This window comes from Microcaecilia unicolor, chromosome 8, assembly GCF_901765095.1.
Source record: "Microcaecilia unicolor chromosome 8, aMicUni1.1, whole genome shotgun sequence".
Lineage (NCBI taxonomy): Eukaryota > Metazoa > Chordata > Amphibia > Gymnophiona > Siphonopidae > Microcaecilia > Microcaecilia unicolor.
The window spans coordinates 12,522,543-12,535,516 of NC_044038.1; positions in this window are offsets into that span (position 1 = coordinate 12,522,543).

The window sequence follows — 12,974 nt, forward strand, 5'->3', positions numbered from 1 at the left end:
GCTACAATACAGTAGGTCTTAAGCAACAAAATTTTTTAGTGTATTTAAGCTTAGTTTTAGGATTCTTCCAACTCGGGCCAATTGTCACAACACAGCCTCTCTGCTAAGGGTGATTTTTGTATTTATATTGCAATTAAAGATTTTGTCACATTGCTTCTATATATTTTAGTGCTACACAGAATTTGAGTGATTTTCTGTGGACAGTGGCATTTAATTGCCCAAAGATCAGATTTTGTTTTGTTGTGTTATTTTATACGTCTGGCATCCCTTTAAAGCAGAGCCGAAACTTGTGAGGTTTTGGGGGGACACAGTGTTTAGTGCATTCAAACAGGGATTGGGCTGTCCTTTCAGGGCACTGGTTGCAAAATTGGAAGTGTATTTTACACATCTCTTACAAAAATCAAATGCAAATTTAAAAAACTTTAACCGTATTTTTTTATGTCTTGTGAGTTCTCTGCTGCCTTAAAAGGCAAACAATAAAAAAAGGATAATGTGTTGTTACTGGTAGCAGAATAGGACCTGTTCAGGCAATAAATGTTGAATTGAGGTGAAGTCCGTATAGAGAGAGACTCTACCACATCATCTCTGCAATCTGCTTCCAGGTTCAATGCACGCACAGCCAGCCAGCCAGCCACCCACCCTCTGCTGCAGTAGAATGATTTCCATAGAAACCTATTGTCATCATGCACAGCACATAATGACCAAACACTACAGGACTCTGCCCTGGGGCCTTTCCTTTTCAGGGGACAGTGAAGGAATGACCTGAATATAATGAATAAAAAAATATAATTTCCATTTATTTGAGGCATTACCCACCACCTCTTCATTCTTTCTCTTTCCCCCATCCCCACTCTGTTTTACAAGACTTGCCTGCTAGATGGGAAATGACTTAAGATCTTGTTTAAAATATATATATATAGTTTGGAAGGGTTGGGTACTCTCCAGTAACATTGGTGCCAGAAACAGCAGGATCCCTGGCCAGGTTAGCTTTAGTAAAGCAAAGATGAACCAGGCCAGGAAATGGATTGGCTTTTCCATCTTGAAAGAAATGGAAAAGTCAATACCAATTGCTTTTAGCAGTGGCGACCCCTGACCTCTCTCCCCCTTTGCACTATTCAGTCCTGCATTAAAATTTGAGGAAAGAATCCACTATTCACAATTTATGGATCTTATGGGCAGGGTGATTAGGTTTTAAGAAGGGGATATCCAGCACGCAGGTAAGAATACAGACAACACCAAAATCTAGCCTTAAAAAAAATACTTTTAGATATTGAATGCTTAAATTTTATTTATTTATTTGTGACATTTATATCCCACATTATCCCACACAAGTTTGAGTTCGATGTGGCTTACAATAAACAGTATTATTATTATTATTATTATTTGTTACACTTGTAGCCCATGTTTTCCCACTGTTTTGCAGGCTCAATGTGGCTTACATGTAACCATTAACGGCGTTAACCGATTCTGGTCTGAACAAAATACATGGTATGAATGAATACAAAGTGATACTGTGGTAGAATGAGGTCATGGGCGTAGACTGGGGGGGGGGCGAGGGGGATATATAGCAAAGAATAATGCATAAGAAAGTAATTTGTAAGAATCCAATTTTACAATACAGTAGCTTAAACGTACTGGGATAGCTATGGATGTTTAACGTTTAGAAAATCTATTATGAATGAGAAATTGTACATGAAGCAAAGAGAAAGTTAATGGTAAATAGAGTAATAACTAATTCAGGTAATAATGGTTTGAGATATGGTTGTTCTTTGTGAGGCTTTGTTTAAATAGGAACGATTTGAAGGTTTTGCGGAATCTAGTGAAAAATAGTGTGTAGACTAGAGAGTTGCACGGGGACAGAAATCCAACCCGTCCCCGCCCGTCCCCACTTGAATCCAACCCATCCCCATTCATCCACTTAGAGAATCTAACCCATCCTCGCCCGTCCCTGTGGGGAATCTAACCCATCCCCACCCATTCCCGCAAGAATGTAACCTGTCCTCATCCCGTTCCACAAGAATTTAGTGGTACATAAAAAAAAATTCCTGTCGGCTCTCTGTCTTTGAGCCACAGCACTGCAAGCAAGGAAGGAACGGACGTTGGAACACTCTGGTGCGCACATGTAAGACTTCTCTGATTCACTGGCACTGAGTGCTAAGAGATCCCCACATGCACGCGCCAGTTGGTCAGGTGATATCTGATGCTCGTGCCTATGTCAGAGCTGAGGTCTGCACATCAGCCTGGGAGCAGACAGGATTAACAGTAACATAGTAAATGACAGCAGATAAAATCCGGATCGGTCCATCCAGTCTGCCCAATAGTCACAATCATTATCAATTCATGATTAAATCAACATTGAATGTGATATTATATACTTGATTATGGTCTTTCTTTGGCATTTCTGGGACATAGATCATAGAAGTCTGCCTGGCCCTATCTTTATGTTCCAACTGCTGGAGTTGCCATCGAAGCCCACTCCAGCCTATTCATCTTCTCATTTGCGGGACACAGACCGTAAAAGTCTGTCCAGCATTGTCCTCATGTTCCAGCCACTAAAATTGCTGTCTAAACCCTTTCCAGCCCATCCTAAACCAGATTGCCACATATGAGACATAGACCGTAAAGGTCTCCCGGTATCAGCCCTAGTTCATCACACCACAGTCACCATCTAAGTGTCACGTGACACATCCACACACATGCAGCCGTTTAAGTTTAGGTTTTTTATAACTTCCATTTTCTAATTAGAGATCCTCTGTGTTCATCCCATTCCTTTTTGAATTTCATCACCATTTGTGTCTCTACCACCTTCTTAATGGAGACTTTTCGCATCTGTGCTGTTAAAGCAAGGAAGAGGAGGAGGAGAAAGCACTCAAATAACCTGATACTAGGTGAGAGGCTGGAGCAAGTGCAGCATACACTTCCTTGAGAACCGCACAGGAATTGCCTCTGTCCCCATGGGAACCCCACAGGAACTGCTTCCGTCCCCACGGGAACCCCGCAAGAACTGCTTCCGTCCCCACAGGATCCCCGCAGAACTGCTTCCGTCCCCACGGGAACCCCGCAAGAACTGCTTCCGTCCCCACGGGAACCCCACAGGAACTGCTTCCGTCCCCACGGGAACCCCGCAAGAACTGCTTCCGTCCCCACAGGATCCCCGCAGAACTGCTTCCGGCCCTGCGGGAATCCTGCGGGTTCCGCGGGATTCCCGCAAACCCCGTTCCCGTGCAGGTCTCTAGTGTAGACCTCTTTATGTTGTTGGGACCAGCACAGAGGATCTGTGTGAGAGAGGAAGAAGAGTTTATTTGGTGTTCACGGGCAGACTGAACAGGTCATAGGCTCTTTATTCGCCTTCATTTTTCTCTGTTTCTGTGTTTACCCAGAATCATTTTTCACCAAATGGATGCAAAGTGTGATCATACACAAAACAGAAGGAGAAGGGAGTTTAGATCATAGAATTAACACCATTATCAGTGATCACCCACATACTCCCACTCACTGCTTGGCAAGGGAAGATAGGAAAATAGGAAAAAAATATCCTGTACCAAACAAGCAATTACTAACAATCTAAGAAGAAAAAAAAGCAACTGGCACAGAAATTAATACTTTCAAAGTATGTATCTAGAAATGTCTACTTCAATAAAATTATCACATAGGGGCCTCAGTCAAATTCATGGATTTTTCTCAAGGAGTTGGAGGAGTAGCCTAGTGGCCTAGTGGTTAGGGTGGTGGACTTTGGTCCTGGGGAACTGAGTTCGATTCCCACTTCAGGCACAGGCAGCTCCTTGTGACTCTGGGCAAGTCACTTAACTCTCCATTGCCCCATGTAAGCCGCATTGAGCCTGCCATGAGTGGGAAAGTGCAGGGTACAAATGTAGCAAAAATAAAATAGATACTATTGGAGATTCTACATGGAATGTTGCTACTATTGGAGATTCTACATGGAATGTTGCTATTCCACTAGCAACATTCCATGTAGAAGGCTGCGCAGGCTTCTGTTTCTGTGAGTCTGACGTCCTGCACGTACGTGCAGGATGTCAGACTCACAGAAGCAGAAGCCTGCGTGGCCACATTGGTGATCTGCAAGGGTCGACTTCTACATGGAATGTTGCTAGTGGAATAGCAACATTCCATGTAGAATCTCAAATAATAGCAACAGTGGAGGAGTGGAGGAGTGGCCTAGTGGTTAGAGTGGTGGACTCTGGTCCTGAGGAACTGAGTTGGATTCCCACTTCAGACACAGGCAGCTCCTTGTCACTCTGGGCAAGTCACTTAACCCTCCGTTGCCCTATGTAAGCCGCATTGAGCCTGCCATGAGTGGGAAAGCGCGGGGTACAAATGAAACTAAAATAAAAAGAAAAAATACATACAAAAAAAATATTCTCGTGCTATATAAAATGTATAAGGAAGAAAAAAAAAACAGGCAACTTTATCCAAAGCCTGTTGGACCTCCCCATCGGGACTTCATAATATTTTATTTACTATTTTTTTATTTGTTACATTTGTAACCCACATTTTCCCACCTATTTGCAGGCTCAATGTGGTTTACATAGTACCGTAAAGGCGTTCGCCAATTCCGGTATGGACAAATACAGTAATGTTGTGGTAGAATAAGGTTCATGTGTACAGACACATTAGGGAATCATAGAGAGGAAGAGTTGTTATATGTCCATTACGAGCTTTGGTTTCGTTGTGTTGCAGGGTACAGGCATTTAAGTTGGGTCGGTAGGGTATGCCTTTTTGAACAGGTTAGTTTTTAATGATTTCCGGAAGTTTAGGTGATCATAAGTTGTTTTCACGGCTTTTGGGAATGCGTTCCATAGTTGTGTGCTTATGTAGGAAAAGCTGGATGCATAGGTTGATTTGTATTTGAGGCCTCTGCAGCTTGGATAGTGGAGATTTAGGTATGTTTGTGTTGATCCTGCTGTGTTTCTGGTTGGTAGGTCTATGAGGTCTGTCATTTATCCCGGGGTTTCGCTGTAGATAATTTTATGAACCAGGGTGCAGATTTTGAAAGCAATATGTTCTTTGATTGGGAGCCAGTGCAGGTTTTCCCGGTTGGTTTGGTGCTTTCGAATCACGTTTTTCTAAATATAAGCCTGGCTGCCGTGTTTTGAGCAGTCTGAAGTTTCTTTATAATTTGTTCTTTGCATCCCGCATAAATTCCGTTGCAGTAGTCTACATGGCTTAGTAGCATTGATTGTTTCAGGTTGTGAAATGTTTCCCTCAGGAAGAATGGTTTCAGGTGTTTGAGTTTCCACATTGAGGGGAACATTTTCTTTGCTGTAGATTTCACTTGGGTCTCTAGTGTGAGGTTATGGTCGATTGTAACACCGAGAATTTTCAGGCTGTCTGAGATAAGGATTTGGCCAGTGGGGTCATCATTAGGTTGAAAAGGATCGGTGATAGTGGTGATCCTTGAGGTACTCCGCATTCTGCTTTCCATTGTGGTAATATGTTTGAGCTTGATTTCACTTGATATGGTCTAGTGGTTAGGAAACCCTTGATCCAACTAAGAATGTGTCCGCCAATCCCGAAGTAATCTAGGAGTCTTAGTAGTATTTTATGGTTTACCATGTCGAACGCACTGGACATGTCAAATTGGAGGAGAAGTATGCTTTTGCCTGTTGCTATTTCCTGCTTGAATTTGACTAGGAGGGTAATTAGTACTGTTTCAATGCTATGGAGGGGGCGAAATCCTGATTGTGATTCATGTAATATTGTGAATTTGTTTATATAATCGGTAAGTTGTTTGTTACCATGCTTTCCATCAGTTTGACCACCAGTGGGATTGATTCTACAGGGCAGTAGTTAGTGATTTCGTTTGATTTTTTTCTTGGGATCTTTTGGTATTGGGGTGAGTAGGATGTTGCCATTTTCCTTAGAGAAGAGACCTTGTTGAAGCATGTAGTTTAAGTGGGATGTAAGGTCTGCTATGAAGCGGTGGGGGTGGATTTTATTAGGTAGCTGGGGAAGGTATCCAGTTTACAGTGAGAGTTGGAGAATCTATTAATCGCCTGGGTGACTGTTTCCGTGGTGAGGAGAGTGAAGTTTGACCAGGTTTGGTCCGCTGGGTATTCACCAGGGGTTGGGTCCAAGCCAGTGATGAAATTTTCGATATTGATGTTGTCCTGAGGTAGTGTGTTACGTAGGTTTGCAATTTTTTCATTGAAGTATTTAGCAAGGCTGTCTGCAAATGGGATGTCTGTATTGGTTGTGGTGACCAAGGCGATGTCTAGTAGTTTGTTCATGAGTTGGTATAATTTCTTCGTGTCTTTGTAGTCTGGCCCTCTTTTAGTTTTATAGTATGACCTTTTGGTCTGTCTTATTGCGTATTTGTATTTTCTTTGTATTACAAGATGATGCACGCCACTATCTTCTCTTACAAGAGCACGCAGATATGGAATGCACTACCTACAGACCTGAAAGCAATCAAAGAAACATCCATCTTTCGAAAATCTCTGAAAACATTCTTCTTCAACAAGGCCTACAATGAGAACCTATAACCTCACTAAGTCCACTCAACTATGAACGCACACCTTCTATAATTACCCTAACAACTCTCTTCCTTCTTCCTTCACCCCTTCCTTAATCGCCACACATTACTAACTGTATCCAATATCCTGTTATGACAATGTTATCAAATCTATGTAAGCCACATTGAGCCTGCAAATAGGTGGGGGAATGTAGGATACAAATGCAATAAATAAATAAAATTTGTTTCCATGCGTTGAGTGTGTGCTCGTCTTTTATTTTTTTCCAAGCTCGTTCGAGTTTCCTGGATTGTGTTTTTCTTTTTTTCAGTTCTTCGTTGAACCACGGTATCGAGTTATGCCTACATGCGGTTCTTGTTCGTATGGGTGCTATTTCGTCCAGTATGCTTCTGCATCTTGATTTTTAGCTGTTGGGAACTAGACGTATTGAAGTTTTTACTTTTAGGTAATGAAAACCTTTGGTTAAATTACTGTTATAAATTGTATTTCTCCCATATTAAATAGGTTTTTCTTTCAATTTGACCAAACCAAAACCATCTATCAGAATTAAGAGAAAATGTAATTCTTAATGTCTTTTTTAGAATAGAAAGCACTTTCTCCCCTGGATTCTATATATGGTGCTCAAAATTACATGCAGGAAATTGGGGGGGGGGGGGGGGGGGTCCTTTTACCAAGCTACAGGAAAAAGGACCCTGTGCTAGCAGCGGGGCCATTTTTCCCGCGTGCCAGGGCCCTTTTTACCACAGCAGGTAAAAAAGCCCCAAGCACACAAGGCCATGCGGCATGGGCCCTTACGGCAACCCATTGAGGTGGCGATAAGGGCTCCCATGCTAACCTGGTGGTAACCGGGCAGTGCGTGGTGATGCTCGATTACTGCTGGGTTATCACCGTGCAAGCCATTTCCAGGGGCTTTCTTTTTCCCTCCAGAAATGGTGCCTGTTCAGTGCAGGACTACCGCAGGCAGCCCCGTTTTGCGGTGGTAGTCCCAGAAGAGCGAGTAGTAAGCCTGCGTTGGACTTACTACTGCTCTATAAAAGGGCCCCTGGGTGCAAGCTCAATTTTCACATGCAATTTATTTGCATAATGAACCAATTAGTGCTGATAATTGGGTGCTAATAATTATGTTAATTGGCAACAATTAGAATTAATGCATGCCTCTTGCTTGGTATATTCTGTAAAGATGCGTGTGTAAATTCTAGTTCGCGGGCCTTCAAAGGGGATGCGAATATGAGAGGGACAGGGCATGGGCACTCCAAGAATTTTGCACGCACTCTTACAGAATACACCTGATCCAATCCTAATTTAGGTGCAGGGATTACACCAGATTTCGATTGGAGTAAATCCTTGTGCCTTAAAGTTAGGTGCGTCCCCTGGTGCTATGCGCTATTCTGAAAACAGTCAACTCGGAGCACTGTTTATAGAATTACGCATAGCACTTATTCTTTTGGGCACCATTTATAGAATCTTATCCTCTATGGGTTGTTTTGGAATAGAGACAGAATAATGAATCAGGATTAGATTTCTGGATACTTTCCCAAAAGAAACTCAATAATATCCAGCTACAAAGTCCTCCTTATATTAGTATCTAAAGTTCTGATGAAGAGTTCATTTTTTTTTCCTGCTGAACTACCTTTAAAGGAATCCTGGGTACTATTAGAGAAACTGAATTCTCAAAATTGTATTTGTCAGCTTCTTAAAACTTGCGTTTCCACTGGTGTATGTAGAAATAAGAGTTAACAAATTAGTAGGTTAGCACAGCAGTGTCTAGCTTTCACAAAGTATTTTGTCTGGTTTAGCTTATCTTAAATCAGTACAGCAAGGTTTCCTTTCTTGGGCCACAGTGTATGAATTGTATGGGAGTATGCAGAATAAGAGCTAAATCAGGCATTGCTAATTAGCCCTACAATGAAGTCAAGTAGGCAGAAACCTTCAGTGCCTTGCATTGGTTTTGAAGTCTCCCCTTTGAAGTACAATCTGTGCCCTTTCTTTCTGGGATCCTGGCTAGTAACGCATTATATTTTGTAGCAGAAGTTTCAGTCTTACAAAATGAAATTCATTCCTGAACCCAGTCTCTGTAGGGAGCATGCCCTTTCCCTCTTCACCATCACTGACCCCATGTGCAGTATGAATGAACTGCTTGAAAGAGACTTCCCAAACTCCTAGGGCTGCATTCAAAGTGCCGCACCTAGGATAGGCTTTCCTCTGTTCTTGGCCACTGTTCCTTCCTCTCTTAAATCTTTCTTGTATCCTCTTTCTTTTTTAATAGCCAAGTGCTATTTCATGTAATTTTTTTTGGTGGTTACAATTAGTGCTTTGCCTTTTTTTGAACAGACCAGGAAGAGAAGTACTGCAGGAAGCCCCTACTCACTGTAACAGGACCAGGGCCATCAGACACTCTTAAGTGAACCTTCAGATGTGTACCTCCACTCCCTCACATTCAACATCTCCCCTTTCCTACCTTTCCTTCCCCTGTAATGGCCATCATCTCCCTTTCCCTATCTCCCTCACTCGCTGTAGGTGTCCAGCATATCTCTCTAGTTCTGTATTCTCCCCCCCACCCATGATGTCCAGCATTTTCCCATCTTTCCAAGGTGTTCAGTGGTTTCTCTTTCCTTCCTTACCATCTCTGCAGTGGCACCAGTATTTCATTCAGCTTACCGACACAACACTTGTTGCAACCAGTGCGGGCCTGGAGCTTCTGCACATGCTCAAGGTCCACCAGGTTCCACCTCTTCTGAAACAGAAAGTTTGAAGGGTGTGGGATCCATTGGGCCTTGAGTATACACAGATGCTCAAGGTCCTGCACTGGGTACTGATGTGAAACTATGCTGCAGAGATGGTAAGAAAGGGAAGAGAAACTGCTGAACACCTTGAGAGAGGATGGGGAGATGCTGAACATAGACAGGTTGATTACCACAATTGTATCACTGCTTCTCCTCCAATTATGCTGCTTTAGGTGTCTGCTTACTCTGCCTAGTGATCAGGCTAGCCTGGCACAGAACATCTGTGAGCATTGGGAATTCCCAGGGCCGGTGCTTCTGTTAGGAGAACTAGGTATTTGCCTAGAGTGCTGAGATTTGGGGGGGAGGGAGGGAAGGCTGCAAACAGCAGTGGGCAGCCTGGGTATAATAGCGATATCTAGCCAGTAGGCTAACAGCCAGACAAGGAAGGGCAGGGCCTCAGCACATGCATACTGAAGCCCCATCCTTCCACATTGTTTAGCTGCTAGTTTGGCTGTTCTGCATGGCTGCTGCAGGAAGGAATTGGTAAAGGAGAAGAGAGAGATGCTGAGCCACCTGGTATTGGGGTGCAACAAGAAGACACTGGAATATGGTTGGAAGAAAGGGAGCAGGTTGACACTGGACTGTTGATGAATTGGGCGGGGTGCAGGATTGAAGGTTTGCTAGAGCACCTAATAGTTCTTATACCAGCTCTGGGAACGCTATCCATCTGGTAGTTTTACCAGCATAAATGAAGTTGGTAAAGGTCAGAACGTTGCTATCTGCAATCATACTTCTTTGAATCCAAACTAATGATTAACAAAGCTTAGAAAGTTAAGGTTCCTTTTTATCGTTTTAGTTTTGAAGGCACCTGGCAAAAACATTCTTTAATCTCGTATGCTTCTTATCTGCTACATGAGAAGGTGGGGGGTGATACTACATTCAGATACAATACAATATTGTCTTGTAGTCTGCATGCACTGTAAGGTTCAATGTAGATAACAATATAAGAAGCCAAACAAACATGTCTTAATGTAAGCAGTTCCTGAAAAGACAAGTCTTTACACATTTTCTAAATATGAAATAACCTATTTTACTTACGGCAATCGATACAGAATTCCAAATATGTACAACTTAGATAATCAAGAGTAGCATAATAAGCTCTTTTCAAACGATAGGTTTTCGGATTAGGGTGAAAGAATTTCTGGCAGATTTCCTTCTTCAAAGAGAATATAATACAGCTTAAATAAAATGGAGCTAGACCAGATAATATTCTGTAAACCAAGGTGCAGATCTTAAACTCTATTCATACCATGACTGGGAGCCAATGTAAGGGTTTCAACAATGGCGTGACTCTATCAAAATGGTGGGCTGAGAAAATCAACCTAGCCACTGTGTTTTGTACCGTCTGCGGTCTTGTCAACAGCAGGTTAGTACTACCAGCATAGAACAAATGTCAGCGATCCAGTTGTGAAACCAGTAAAATCTGAACCACTAGTTGAAAAATCTGAGAGTCCAACAAATTTCTGATTCTATGCAGTTTTCTCATTGAGGGGCAAATGGGCTGCGCTAGTGTAGGTGTGTGTTTTGGGCATACGCAGATCCATTTTTCAGCACGCCTGTAAAAAAGGCCATTTAAAAATTTTTTGCCGAAAATGGACGTGCGGCAAAATAAAAATTGGCGCGTGTCCATTTTGGGGCTGAGACCTTACTGTCAGCCATTGACTTAGCGGTAAGGTCTCGCGTGTTAACCATGCGGTAATCGTCTAGACGCGTAGAATGACGATTACTGCCCGGTTTCTGCCGCACGCCAGAAAATAAAAATTATTTTCCGGCGCATGTAGCGGACACGCATCAAAAATTAAACTACTGCAAGGGCCACGTGGTAGCTCCTAATTAACGCACGTAGGCGCCTACACGGCTTAGTAAAAGGGCCCCTAAGAGAGGAATTTTTTTTTTAATTATTAAAGAAGATATTTGCAGCTCTGGTGTAAGTCAATTATTAAACAATACTAAAATTTTTAGTTGGGACTCAAATTTTTTTTATTTTATTTGCGTTTTCAATATACATTACAAGTCATATACAACTTGAACAGGCAATACGGATTCATATTAACTAACTATTAACATAACTTTCTAAGTTTGGACTCAAATTTAAATTTTAAACCATCTACTTGAAGAAAAATATCATTCCAAATTTGGTCAGCCTGACCAATCAATAAAAATGTGGTCTTATTTTATTTAGTTTAAAAAGTGATCTGCTATCCATCTTTCAAGCTGTCTTATACAGTTTGCAATGCTACACAAATTATCAGTAGGCGTATCATAGGCGTATCATTGACCGGTATCAATATATTTATGTCATTTGCATATGTAAAAATATCTCTAGTATTTGAATTCCACTGCTGTTAAATGTGTTTGTTTTTAATACCGTTTCATGGTAGTTCTATTATTAGGTTTCAGAGGGAAACCAGTTTTAGTTATTGTACATCAGCACCACTAAGGGCCAAAATCTAGAAATATCATTGAAAATTTGGTGCTGATAAAATTCGCCCATAAGTGCTAGTCTATAATGGGTGCTTTGGGATGAACTCTCTTGCTTGTCTGTCCTATTGGATTGTAAGCTCTGTCGAGCAGGGACTATCTCTTTATGTCCAGTGTGCAGCGCTGTGTTCATTGTGATAAAGTCACATCCAGGATAGTTGGGTTAAGGCAGTGTCAATTTGAAATACAAGTCCCAGAAGGCATTTAGACAAGGAGCCAGGGGGTGACATGAAGAACCCGGACTGGACTCCTAGCTGCAATAGGGGAAGATATGGGTGTAAGCTGGCAGGACATGTAGATTGGCTGCCACTAGGGGGAAAGAGAGATAGGAAACCCTGTGGGCAGGAGCTCATCATTAGTCTAATGCTCAACTCAGCTGGTATGGGTGTGGGGGAAGGTAATGGAAGCAGAATGATTGGTTGTGAGAGCAGAAGTCAGGGATTGATTAGGCAGGTGGGAAGGAGTCCCAGAGGAGAGAAGCAGTTGCAGGCTGAAAACCCTTAGGTAAGAGAGGTCCCTAAAGTACTGAAGCAGGCTGAAAATCCTTGGGTAAGGGAGGTCCCTAAAGTATTGAATTTACCAGTGAAGCTGATGCAGGGTGAAATCTCTTGGGTATGAGGAGTCCCTAAAGTATTGAACTCTCCTGAAGGTAAAGAGAGTAAAAGGTAGAAACTGCTGCTTTGTGATTTAACTGTGATGATGAATTGAATGAACTGCTTCTATTTGGAATTGAACTACTGTTTATTGTGCACTGGATAAAGAGCCCAAACTTGAGCTGACTGTGAGCCTGTATTGAATCTTGGTATGTGCTGATAGCCTACTGCTTAAAGGGGACTATTTGCCAACACTTTCAGGTGACTTATATATGCTTAAGATTGAAGATGAATGGTGCTGTTGGAACTGTGTATCCTGTCTACTAGAAACTTGCAAGGAACAAAGTCCTTAAGATTGAAGTTGCTGGTGGACATTTATTTCTTGACTGTACCGAGAGCCTGTGGCTGGAGGAGATTGTTCTATCCTTGGCTGCATCTAGAGGTACCCGGTTACAACATCTAGTAGCACTATAGAAATGATTAGTAGTAGTAGTCTTTGGGATTCTGGAATCTTGCTACTACTACTACTACTTATCACTTCTATAGCGCTACAAGGGACACGCAGCGCTGTACACCATACATGAAAAGACAGTCCCTGCTCAAAGAGCTCACAATCTAAATAGGAC